This window comes from Macadamia integrifolia, chromosome 5, assembly GCF_013358625.1.
Source record: "Macadamia integrifolia cultivar HAES 741 chromosome 5, SCU_Mint_v3, whole genome shotgun sequence".
In the NCBI taxonomy this organism is placed as follows: domain Eukaryota; kingdom Viridiplantae; phylum Streptophyta; class Magnoliopsida; order Proteales; family Proteaceae; genus Macadamia; species Macadamia integrifolia.
In genome coordinates, this window is record NC_056561.1 from 24,525,002 (window position 1) to 24,538,917 (window position 13,916).

General features: G+C 37.1%; 1 long non-coding RNA gene and 1 pseudogene across 1 annotated transcript; one reads left to right on the forward strand and one right to left on the reverse strand.

The window, feature by feature from the left end:
* The first annotated feature begins 699 nt into the window (after window positions 1–699).
* On the forward strand, window positions 700–1,973 carry LOC122078522. The gene is made up of 3 exons (XR_006140097.1): window positions 700–896; window positions 1,195–1,341; window positions 1,532–1,973. It is a non-coding gene; the product is annotated as an uncharacterized LOC122078522 (long non-coding RNA).
* Window positions 1,974–8,590: 6,617 nt separating this feature from the next.
* LOC122077976 lies at window positions 8,591–11,605 on the reverse strand (annotated as a pseudogene).
* Between the last annotated feature and the right edge of the window lie 2,311 nt (window positions 11,606–13,916).

Here is a 13,916-nt window from a genome sequence, read left to right on the forward strand (position 1 = left end):
ATGATGGGGGATATGTAAAACAAGATGATGGGATGCAGATAGTGATGATGGCAACAATGATACCCGCCTACGAGAGTTCCACCACATCAGTATATGAAGGTAAACCAGAATGCTTGGAAGAAGCAAAGCCGATGAGAATTGAAACCATGCAAGAGGAGTAACTGCATGATGAATTACAAGTAATTGATACGAAGTTTGATTCGTTTCATAATATAGGGTTATCCATTTGAGGGACCAGCACGTTGCACATAAAGGCACATAGGTAGTTTGCACAGAATTGTATAAATAATGGTGTATATGAAATGGTGCATGCAGAGATAGTTCTACAAACAGAATGATACACACATTGAGAATACATAGGGTGAAGAATGAATATTATAAGTTGTTTACAAAGACAAAGAAACCATATTGTAGGATTGGAAAGACACGGTGGCCACTCCTACAATGTGAGAAGTCTGTTATGATTGAAAGCATGTGTTATAGGACACATGGATATTAGCATGATAGATTTGAGAGATCCTTCCTTGTGAGCAGAGGGGGAGTTTGTTGGGTACCTCCTCACATGGAGGGGGACCACCTGTTTTGGGCCTGGGCGGTGCAACACAAACCGCCTTAGCACTTCTCTCTCTGTCTCTCTCTACTCAATTGCTATAAAAGAAAAAGGCCGGTGAGAGAAAACATACCTAAAATTTTCTCATTTTCGCTCTTGTTTTCTGATTTTCCAAAGCCAAAAGCCAATCCTTTGTAGAATTTGATCTGTGAGAAGTTTCCGAGATGATTTCTTAGTTGTTGTGAATTTTTATACACAGTGACGGTGTGCGGAGTGGTAGCGCTCTCCTCGTCCAGGGAAGCAGGAAACATGACAGTTCTTTCTGTATATTCCATTGCTAGTTAAGGTGAGAATGTTATTGTTCATGTGATTCCACCTTATCATTTACTGAGATATTTTGTTATCCAAGAGTGGGTTATTTCTCTTGATGCTTTTTGGTAGCCTCTAGTGTATCTAGAGAAAAACATTGTAGCATAGTAGAAGTTTGATCTGGACTAGGTCCTGTGGTTTTTACCTTTCTAATTGAAAAGGTTTTCCACTTAAAAATTGGTGTCGCCTGTTGTGGTTTGGCGTGATCAATTTATCTACATTATTAGTTCTCTGCATATTTAATTGTATTTGTATCTCCATTGGTTTGCACATAGGTGGTGGAAAATGGATCAGGTTTTTCCCCATTACGTCTATCATCACTGATCTCAATAAGCTTCAGCGAGTCACTCCTGAGCTCGTTGCTGAAGTTCTAAAGGCACAATTTGATCCAAGGATCTCATCTAAGTTCTTCCACTGGGCAGGTAAGAAGAAGGGTTATCAACACAATTTTGCTTCGTACAATGCATTTGCTTGTTGCTTGATTCAAGCAAACCAGGGCAGCTGATCAAGTGCCCGAGCTCATGAACATGCAAGGAAAAGCAACGTAGAATGAATTACAGCTCAGGAGGGTCTTAATCCTGACATTGTCTCCCATCTTGGTGGCTTTGGCAGAGGAAACCAGAATGAATGACATTTGTAAATTGCTAGAGCAGATGCAGAAATTGGGATCTTCCCAAGTTCTTCTCTTTCTTGGTTGAAAAGGGGGACAGAGAACTGAAAGCTTTATAAGTGTTATAGACTTGAAAGAAAAAGGATATTCCAGTGTTGCTATTTACAATATCCTTATTGTGGCTCTTCATAGCAGAGGGGACATCAAAGAAGCATTATCACTCTTCAATAAGATGAAAAAATCAGATGTTAGATCTGACTCATCTACATATAGTTAGCTGCAAAATTGGAGAGATTGATGCAGCACTGTTGTTAGTTCGTGATTGCTTAGCAAGTGTTACAAGTGGGTCCATGGAGTTCAAGTACATTCTTACCATTCTCCATGCTTGTAAGTCAGGTAATACTGATAAGATGATATAAGTACTGAATGAAATGGTATGTGCAAGCCACACCCAAATTCCCAATCCTTGGGAATCTATAGGCTGATCCACTGGAGAAACTGATGGTTCTTCTTCCGTGGTGCAATAAGCACCTGCACCCTTTGGCTTTACTCCCTTGGAATAAATCCTCTATCTCATCTTCGATCTGCAGTGGACCCATCAAGAATTATGCTTCTCATTCCAACTCCTTTAGTGTCAATCTAAACACTCTAATACACAACATATACATGTACGAATATATATATATATAGATTATTTAGCAATCAATAGGAAGATGTTTAATACGGTTGTGGATTAAAGTGATAAAAGGATTGAAGAACTTTGGCTTAAGAAACAACCTTGGATAAATATGTATTAAAGTAGAATCAACGACTGAAGTTTCTATAGCTGCTGGTTACAGAAAAATAAATTGAAAACCATATAATATTCTGACAGACTATACAGAGAATTACAGACTCATGATCAAAGGCTATGCTCCTGCTTTTATGAGGACGATTGACTATATACAGAACTACAACACATTTTAGTACAATTTGGACAACCAATAATATTCATCATATAATTCTTTGACTCAATTTTGCACATCAAACCAAAATAATAATTCAATATAACCATTAACAATTTAACCTGTTAGCACCATATGGTTCAAGAGAAGAAGAGGTCTGTTGCATTGTATGCAATTACAACAGTTGCAAACTAAGCACTAGAGAGAATTCCTCGATATCTCTATCTTCAGTCATTTTAATTATCATTAGGGTTTTTACTTAAGTCAATGGAATTTCATCATGGGGTTGCAATATCATGATCAATTGACCAAAAATCAATGGCATTTCCTTAGTTCTAGGTCACATGTCAAGTTTCAGCCGAATCGGTGTTTTAGCAAAACAAGCCATTGAAAATTTTAAATAGTACAAAGTGGGTGCACAGGACTAGGGGGATGCATGGACATACATGGGAATATATGGCATTAAATGAAAGGGTAAATGATTGAATTTAAGGCTAAAATTTGAAACATGGTCATTCCAAACCATTTTCGTAGTTATCAAAAAGGTTGAGTTCCCTACATTATTCTTCCATACAACTCAACTCAACTTAGCCACATTATTCTTCCATATGGCTCATGGTTGGTATAGTTGCAAATCATTTGTCATCATGTGTGGTGACAGGTTTTTTCCCTGAAAATTGGGGTCAGTTGTGATCATGATTCAATATGTGCATTGACATAAATACCCCTCTGCAGCCGCCACCTTCTCAATTGTATTAAATGGACTGTGATCAGGTGGTCACCCATCAGTGACCCAGCTAAGTCATTGATCATATCAATGGAAAAAAAAAAGTATGGTAATTATGCCAATGACCACTATTATGCAAAATGCCTTTATATAGGGTAGACAGAATTTAATTCAAAAGATTTCAGGATCATACAAGGGAAGACAATTACTATGCAAATTGGCATATTTTCATTTAGCACTACAAGTGGCAAAGTTGAAGAGAAGAAAAAACTAATGAAAAAAAGGGAATCCAGAATGGTTTGAGGAGAAGGTGGTTTGTATGTGGTTTTCAAAGAGACCATGTTCCAGGTCAAAAAAATTTGAAGGACTGCAGGTTCATATGAGAGAAAAAAGATGAGAAAGAAATTTTAGAAATTGAACCTCCTCTCTCTTATCATGGGTTTTAGAATTTTGGTTATCTATTAAAAAAAAAATTGGTTTTTTGATGCAGAGAGCTGCTGTGGTTCCATCCGATGCATTCTTCTTCTTATTCTTGTTAAAGTTCTACAGTGGGACTTAAACTGTGGCTTCTTTCCTTCTGGAACCGAGCATAAGGTGTTTATGAATTTTTGCTACATTTAGCTAATACTAAGGATAACATTGTCTGCATGACAGAGCTAGTGGCAGCTCTCATTAAAGTAACATGGTACTGTTTGATTCAAAAATAGGCCACCCTAAGAATAGGATGGTATTTAGTCATCATTTACGTTGAAAGCACGTCTCAGATATATTAGAATCGTAGGAATTAACATTAATAAATGTGAAATATTATGAACTGGATAAGGCTTCAAGGCAGAGGACATTTTTTTTTTTTATAAATATTGGTAAGTTTTCAGGATAAGGTTGGTTGGCTCAAAATTTCCATTATGGGAGAGGGAAATTTCTTGGCTATAAATTTCCATTGCTCTGTATGATGCTTAGGTTCATGAATGGTATTATGCTATAATATTTGCACTTACTCTAACTTTCAAATTGAAATCTTGAGCTTTGAACCATTTCTTACAAGGAAGAACAACAAAAGTTACATTACATACTTAAGGAGTTTATGAAGCCCTGAGATAAGAGTGGTTGAGCGTTGTTGTTGCTTCTCCTCATCAAAACCACAGGTTGTTTTAGTGCACGATGGTGTTTAGTCTCTTTAACATCTTAACCATATATGACCTGGAGGGCCTTTACATTGGAATTTCTTGAACATATGGAAGGCCAATTAAGGAGCAATTCAGAATTCTGTTGGTGGACATGAATTTTTTGACATAGCATCCACAAAATCCATCGCCATTGCCATTGTCATTGCCATCCTCTGTAAGGTGGAAATCACAACATGAGTCTTATCTCTGTGCAAAATTATTGAATGAGCTGAAATATGCTGCTGTGAAATACATGACCCAAAGCATATTTATCCACCAAGTTTGTGCAACACTGCAACTGCACTTCTCCAAGGTCTTAAAGAAGCGAGAGTATTGGGGATGAATCCATAGAGGTGAGGACAGACTCTAGGAAGCTGATATATATATATACACACACACACACACACATATATATATATATATATATATTTTCTCAAAAAGAGATCCAAGTAATTGGCCATCGGAGCTATTTCATATTTTGTTTAACATAGAAAGTTTATTGAAATGTTTTAAGTCAGTTATTTGGAAGGAAATTTTGGATGACTGTATATGTTGTGTTGATGCTATGGATGTGAAGAACAAAGATGATAGAAATAGGATTTTTTCTATGGAGTATGTATGGGACACAATATCTTATGTTTGTTCTAGCTTGTTTTTTCTTCCACAAAAAAAAAATGTGCAACATTGTTTTGCCCTTATGATCTACTTTGTTAATAAGGCTTTCAGTGACAAAAGAATGAGTAAGAGATGATATTATGAAATATTCTTTAATCTTGGGGCTGCTAAGTTGACCGAAGGGTTAGCGCTCATACAATCATCATCAGTACTTATGTTTGGGTCAAGAGTTTTTGGTATCGGAAAAAAAAGGCTCTTTATGGCAGGAATAAGATCGAAAAGCGGCTTTTGAAAACTTTAGAATGGTCAAATAAGGTGTTCAGAGCATTATAGTGATGTCCCAAACTCCTAGTATGGAGCTTTTTCTTCACTCATCATCTTTTTTGCTGTTCGTTTGGCTCTTTGGACACTTAATGGTAGTTTCAGTACTTTGTACAGTAAGGGAGAAGAGGAGAAATTATGATCATTGATTGGCAAGAAATATCTTTACCCTAGGTGAAGAGAAACTCTCTCCTAGATAAGATAACAGCAGTATTCCTCTTCATTAGAAATATCAGAAAAATATACTAGATTTAACTAGTTATCAATCCATTAATAGTAACAAAAACAGAGCCAGATTGGGTCACAAAATGGTATAATTAAGCTCCCGAATATGGTCTTGTTGATCCCTACAGGAACCCTCTCCCCCCCCCCCCAACCCCAATAAAAAAAAAAAAACCAATAGCAGTAAAATCACTAGAAAACTTTACAGAGATAGGGCTATGAACATAGTGAGAAGCTTTAAAATCTGAACTGAATCTCAGAAACCATACTCTTATGCCAATTAAAAGTGGGTTATACACTATAAAATCGATTGCTATTGCTATGAACCAGGGTTCCCTGGTTTGAGATTGTTTGGTTCTCCGGTCACCTTTCCTGCCACAGCTTCATCACTTGGAGTGTCTTATCTTATAGCCTTCTGACTGGAGACCTTTTTCATAAGCTGCACATCTCCTCCACTTGTGCATTGTATTGGGCTGGGATATCACATAAAGTAATAGAACTTATTTACCAACTTTTTCCTATGAATTATTGCATGATGAGGGAAGAAGACAAAAAAGGAAAAGCCACTGCCCATTTTTCAGTTTTGGGGAGGCAAACAACAAGCTTCTTTTAAAGGCCTTCTTTGAAAGACTACTGCCTTTCTACATGTATTTGCTTGTCTTGCCATTATGTAGAGAAAGTACCGATGATGTAGGAAAAATAGTACACCAAACAGTGAAGTGACCACATGAATGTTTGTTTCGGTATCAAAAAGGTAAGATTTATTTGCTTGGACGAATTACTTCGATGGTCATTGAATACCCATATAGAGACCCAAATAAATACCTTGTCTGATGGGGTTGGCTTCATCTTGCATTTTCAGCTCCTGTCCTACGTAAATTGGGTTGAGGGTTGGAGCTCTCATTATTGACTTCTGAGAATCAAGACAGAACCTGATATCACCTGGCCATTGTATATATATATATATATATATATATATGAAGCAGTGACTCCTCTTCTTGAGAGTTGAGACTAGAGCTACAGTTCTGTACTAAGCATGATTCATGACATTATCTCCTTTTAGACAAGAAATGATATATTTGTCAAAAGAGTATTCTTTAATATTTTTAATTACAGAATCCATGTACATACTTACACTCTGTAGGCACTCCAAAAGTTTGGATCCTCTCACTTTTGATTCTTAAAACTAAAAACTTCACTCCATGCTCCCATTTGTCTCCACACATTGGTTAGTTGGGACATTCTTGTGAAGGAAGTACACAAATTTAAATATTTTTCAAGCACAATGTAGCTTAGGGGAATTTACACACTTTTGCTTCAGATTTTTTCCTTTCTTTCTTTGTTGGAGATATAATGCTTATTTGTATTTTCTTTCTAGAGTTTGTGTCATATAGAGGGCCTTGTCTGTTCCCCCCCCCCACCTACTTTTCATACAAATACGACATACCAAAAAGTAATAACGATAAATGGAAAGAAAAATTAATCAAAAAAAAGCAAGGAAAAGAAAAGCCAAATGCAGAAATCCAGCGGTAGTCACTGAAATGTGGGATTAATCAATTGAAATGCAAAAAAAAGCAACAGCCACCAAAAGGAAACCACACCACAATATATAGGTGTTTCGAAAGGTATCATCATTGGCACTTGCCTTGTCCTCAGAACCAATCCAACCACCCATTGCTCCTTCAATCTCAAATTCTGAATATATAGATTCCTAGTGAAGCAGTACTAAACGCTGGTCTACCGGTATAGTATATGATAGTAGCAGAGAAGGATGGAGATTGGAGAATGACACCTAGAAGATCAAATTTATTTCTCTTCCTGGCATGTGAATCCAGCAGTGCTATATGCTTCAGAGTTGAGAATTGAGCCTTTTAAGTGATGAGCTCTTCTTTTTAAGAAAGGTAACTTCAGAAATAAGGCATACGATTAGTATTTAAATGGATTCATTTTGCAGATTAATGGGGGCGCCCTAATCAACAACTTCAAGACTATATTAAGTAATAATCTCATACAATCAATAGGAACATGTGATCAGGTGGGTGCAACGGAATACTGCAATCATTGTCCAAAAGCGTTTAACTGGATAACTAAATAAATTAAGAAAGTCTAGATTCCTGCCATTCCATCTGGCATTGGCATGCATCTGGTCAAGTAACTCCAGTCCAGCCCTAATCACTCATTCATACAAGATAATTTATTGACAAAGCATGTATACAAACTACTAAGGGATCTCCAAGACTTCGTATAACTATAATTAGATAATTAGACTAGACGAAACCCCTGCTATAGGAAAGCATGATGGCTACAAACTTCTTGCATACAACTCATGTCCACAAAACTGACTACTTAACTACCCTCTTCTAAGAAGACTTCATACAATTACTTGAAAGCAAGACTTCAGGTCAGATTTCTTCCAACAGCTAGAAGCACAGCACCCCAATCAAAGTTTCAGGAGAAATTCCTCTTAAGCCAGCTGACTGGTTCCACAAGAGTCCTAGTTTTCTAATTTTGAATCTAAGCTATTGATTAAATTATAAGTTGCAATCAAGTTCCAATCCAACCCCTGGAAGCAGATGTCAAGACACATCATCGTCCTACACCTAATTCTATATACCTTAAATCTAATTTCCCTGAAAACATGTGTATTTTATCATACTTCCTGCATCCCCTGCACAGGCTTGTCAGTCACAGCTCCTACACATCATAACTTTATGAAATTTACCTGTTCAACTTCCAATTCTCTTTCTACCAAAAAAATAAAAATAAAATAAATAAAGCATTCCCATTCTTTAGATATAATTCAGTCTTTTTTCTAGATGACATTACCACAAAACAAGGTATTCTAGAAAATTGGACCTGTGACCCATTTACTCAAGCTATCTTCTTAAGTGCTATGTAAGTTTGGCTGATACTGGCCTACTTTAACTTTGGATCATTTCAGACTAGAACCGAACCTATTATAACCTCTTGTTCTTATATCTTCATTTCAGTTGGGTTTACATTCATCTCAATCTACTCCAATCATTTATAATAAACAGAACGTTAATAAAAGGGTAATTTACAGCGCCACCCCTAGAGAATGCCACTATTAGAGAGACACCCCCTGCATAATACCAAATTGCGTTCACACCCCCTACCATCAGTCTCCGTTACAGAATAGACCTTAAAAGCTAACATCAGCTGGTTTGTTTTTTTCTAAATACCAAAATACCCTGGCTTTCTTTCACTCTATACTTCATTTCTTCTCCACTGGAACAATTCTCTCAGGTCGGTTGGACTAGCCTCCTTCCGCCATGGTTTCGCTAGCAGGAGATTCCAGCTCCAGTGAACTTCCTTTGACAAAGTAGATTCGCATCTCCTCCACCACAATCTCTTCTCCCACTACTTCTGAAGTCCAGAGGACTCCAGGTCGATCGATCCATGTGACCGAGTCGCAAACAGCCTGAACGGCTGAAAGAGTCAGAGCTGTGCATTGGCTGATATTTAGGTTCATGAGCCCTTCATCCTCGTTGTACCCATTTTCCACAGATTCCCATAGGTCATGCTTGCTCTTCACCCCGACTGTTTGCCAGAGAAGACATGGTTAGTTCTGTTATATACTGGCAGTAGTACAGGCAAAGGGATCTCAAATGGTGGCACTTGTTTGCTAAGGCTATTACACTCTCATCTGCATCAAATTATGTAAACATGTCAAAAATTCAAAGCCAACATTAGATGAAAGGAATAAAGGCTCACATGTGAACATTGAAATATTTAATATTCATCCCATATCTAGCAAATCTGACAGGTTTTGCTCACCTGTTATGAGGACACAACGACACAAGACCAAGGCCCTCAGATCCGGGCATCCAAGTGCCAGGCTCATCACTCCATCAGTTACACCCTCACACCAACCCAGATTCAAAGACTGTGACTGATTGCAATTAGAAGCAATGGCCTGCACAGGGAGCATAATGACAGAATAAAGATGAGGCAAAAGAACCTAAAATATCATTCCCTGTTCAAGACAGAATACCATGTACCTGCAGAGCTCTGTCAGATGCAGCAATTACGCATCTACAAAGATTTAAGAACTTTAAGTTTCTGCAGAAGCCAATAAGTGCAAGGGCAGCATCACTCAAGGCCGAATAACCACTGATGTTGAGCTTGGTAAGGTTAGGACATCCATGAGCTAATGCGTATAAGGAGCGATCAGTGAGCTTGAAGCTTTTGCTGAGATCCAAGTCTGGCAGATCATGGCAGAAGTTTGCAATGGTCTCAACCGCATTATCCTGAAGCTGTGGTTTATTTTGACGTAAGGTTCGAGTTCGTACTTTGCTGAACTTGGGGGTAAGCGACAGCACAATGTTCTTGTTCGTTTCCTGGTGTTGCTAACAGAAATTCCACCTCTACCGCCGTCTCTGAGTACTTGTCTGAATCCATTATCGATTCAGACTCAGAAAGCTTGCTGTGGAGAGTGGAAGGCCACACAAGCCCTCTATTCCCGATTCTGATCTCCTCGACCTTTCTCAGATTTTCAGTGATTTTTTCTGCGGGATGGAGATGTGTGTTTTACTTAAAAGGGTTAAATCGTCATTTCAAAGCCTCACTTAACAGAGAGTAACGGTAAGGGGTGTGAATGCAATTTGGTATTAAATAGGGGGTGTCTCTCTAATAGTGGCATTCTCTAGGGGGTGGCGCTGTAAATTACCCTTAATAAAAATGTAAAAGAAACATTAAATTTCTCATTATGCACTAAATATGACTCAAAGCCATGAATTTACATATCTTTGTACATCAATATCTGTCTTTTCCCTCCAGTCATAGAAAAATATAAACAAAACTTCTACAAGCGTAGATAAGAGGAGAGAAAAAAATTTTGAGAATAGATGGTATTGCTATTCCCAAGCCAGGAATACCCAAGGCATATACTTAAAAAAATAATTGCAACAATCCAATCAAAATAGCTAGGACCAAAAGGACAAAATTTGCTCAAAGAAATATGAACTGTTGCCAAGAACTGTCACATTGCTATAGCTTTTATCATCATTGGTGGCAAGAACCTTGATAACATCTTCATCAGCATGAGACATAGGATAAGTAGCTTTATCACTGACGAAGTCAAAAGTTGTGGCACCAGCACTATTATCATAAAAAAAATGATCAAAGAAATCCTCATTGGCATTTGCAACAATCCAATTAACTTCATCAGCACTAGACATAGGATAAGTAGCTTCATCACATATGAAGTCAGAAGTTGTGGTAGCAGCACTGCTATCATCAAAAAGATGATCAAAGGAATCCTCACTGTCATCTGCAACTATCAAATCATCTTCATCAGCACCAGACATAGGATAAGTAGCTTTATCACTAATGAATCAGAAGTTGTGGCACCAGCACTATTATCATAAAAAATATGATCAAAGAAATCTTCATTGTCATCTGCAACTATCCAATCAAAATAGCTTTCATCATCAATGGTGGCAAAAACAGTACCAACATCCTCATCAGCAGAAGACAAAGGACAAGATGATAGATCAATAACAGAATCAGAGGCTGCAACATCCCTACCTTCATCAGCAGAATACAATGACAAGATGACAGATCAGTAACAAAATCAGAGGCTGCAACATCCCTGCTTTCATCCTCAACTCCTAACAACTGTTCAGCATGAACATCATTCAGCTTCTGGCAAACATTTCCCCTTAGACTCTCCAAAGAGCTTCTCAAAAGTTGCAACTCCTCCAAAGAACTGTATTTATCAACATCAATCAAATCCCACCAGAAACCCACCTTCTTTTCCTCACAAGAACATTGATTCAATTGTTCCCTCTCCTTTTTTCCTTCTCATTCAACTTCAGTGGTTTCTTTGAAGGGTATGTTATTGAGGTATTGATCAATAACAGCATCAACAGAGGAGCTCTGGGTCACAAAAGTGTAAGGGTTTCCTGCAGGGGAGAAGACAACCATGGCAATCTTGGCATTGCAGAGGCCACTGGTGTTCAAGGCTTTGCCAAAAAGATCCTTACACCTCTTGGAAAAGGTCACATTCATCTTTTTCTTGTCATCAATCTTTTCAATCACTATTTTTCTCTTACCCATTGCAGTAGCAGACACTGCATTTCAGAATTCCCATATGTAAAAGAGAAAACCAAGTCATTCAACTGAAATAAGATAACAAAATAATAATTAAACAGGAAATTTAAAGAAACCACTGCATTTCAGAATTCCCATATATAAAAGAGGAAAACCAAGTCATTCAACTGAAATAAGATTAAGAAAAATAATTAAACAGGAATTTAACAAGATACACTTCAAGAGTTCCATGCACAAAAATTCCATATACATCTATATTGAGCTCTGCATAATATTAAGATACTCAGTCAGTAAACAGACAACATAATAACCAATTAACTTCAATCCCCACCATTAAATCAGTATGTTGAAAACTTTTTCCAAACCCCCCACCCCAAAAAAATGTAATCAGTGAAGGCATTTAGTTGCCTCTTATGTAAATCATGGCCTGAACCCATGAATCATTTTTTTACACAAATTTTTATGACCAGACACATAGGAAGTAAATCTTGTTAGTTTGAAATTAGGAACTAGTAGCTGAGCAGGGTCTTATTCAACAGATTGCCCTCATTTTGAACACCAGAATTTATCAAATAAAATGAAAAAAGAAGTGTTGTTATAAATAAGAAAATATTTCATGTACAGAACAGAAATCCTGTGATTGGAAAGAAAAATCAAAAGATAGGGCGGAAAGTTAGGTTATTTGAGTTCCAGTGGGAAAAGTAATACATCTCGAACGCAACAATATAGTCAACAGAATAATCTGATTTCTATCAATAGAAAAAAAAAATCAGAATAATCTGATCGATGCACTTGAGTAGCATCTCCAAAGAGATGGCATATGATCATCACTGCCAATGAATCTTTTCAGCAAAATAACAGCAGTTCCACACTCGCATGGAAAATAGGGTTAGGGTTTCAAGAATTGGTCAGAGAGAGAGAGAGAGAGAGAGAGAGAGAGAGAGACCTGCGAATCTGATATGGGCGGACTGCTTAAGAAAGAACAAGCTTGCGATTGAGAGATTGAGATCGCCCGGCCAAGAAATTGCCACCAAACGATTGAGATCGCCCGTCAAGAAAGACACAGATAGAGAGCTTTAAGCTGAGAGAGAGAGAGAGAGAGAGAGAGAGTTGGGATTTGGGACACAAGCGGGGAGCAGAGACGAGGAGGTAACTAGGAATTTGAAATCCGCAACGGTATTATCTCAGGGAGTGGAGAAGAAGGTCGGTGGAAATGAGAGCGGGAGCGGGGAATTCAGAATGTGGAAAACGGTCATATGCGCCCGTTTTTTTTCTCTTTCCTTTCCCTTCTACTGTCAATTTACGGTAATACCCCTCTTGGGTTACTCTATTTTCTTAATTGTTCACGTGGTGTCTCAAACTCTTGAATTTTTTTTTATTAAATTATTGAATGTACCATTTAATCATAAGTACCGAAAATTAAAAACGCATGCACACACTGAAACTAGGCCATATAATTTTTTAATTTTGTTGTAATTTTATTTTTTATTTTGAACTTTTATCATACTATGATAAGCTCATTGATTAAAATTAAAATGAATACCATATAATAGAGTATATATTTTGCATTCATGTAAATTTTTTAATTTTCATCACCAAATTATACCAAAACATATTTTGATTGTACTATGATTTTGAGTTCACATATTTGTTTTTTGATTCATTTTCTTTTGTTTACTCCCCCTCACCACCACCCCCCAAAATGCAACTTGTTAGAAATTCTAATCAAAAAGTTATGTAATCTTCTTTCGTTTTGTCCTAAGGATTTTGAGATAAGTCGTGGTTAATTTCAATACAAATCGATGGAAATCGATTAAAAAAAACTTCATAACCCTAGTTTTTGTATAGGATGAGTACGATTTGGCTCGGCTAGAATTTGGTTCGACCTGAATTGATCAATCCGATCTGATTTTTCAAACTTGATTGTCCCTTGTCTTCTTCCCAAAATTAGGTAAATAAGGATTTTCAAAGAATTTGAAAATGATTTATCATTATGTCCCTGTCAAGTTTACATAATTTTAGTTAGAAATGTGAAATGATAGAATTTACCCTCGTTGAAAAAAATGTCATATTAAAAGAGAAAAAAACACAAGTTTATAACTTTTTCACTAACCTTAATTATTTTCCTATTAAAATATTCAATGTCACTACTATAGGGTACTTAAAATCAGAGTTTTACGATAAACGTAGGGTAAAATGAGCAGAATACGATAGAATGTCGAAATCTTTGAAGACTACAACATTTGAAATGGACCGATACAATGTAGGTTTTGGAACTAGTCAATACTTTGCACCAAAACTATGGCTACAACGAAGA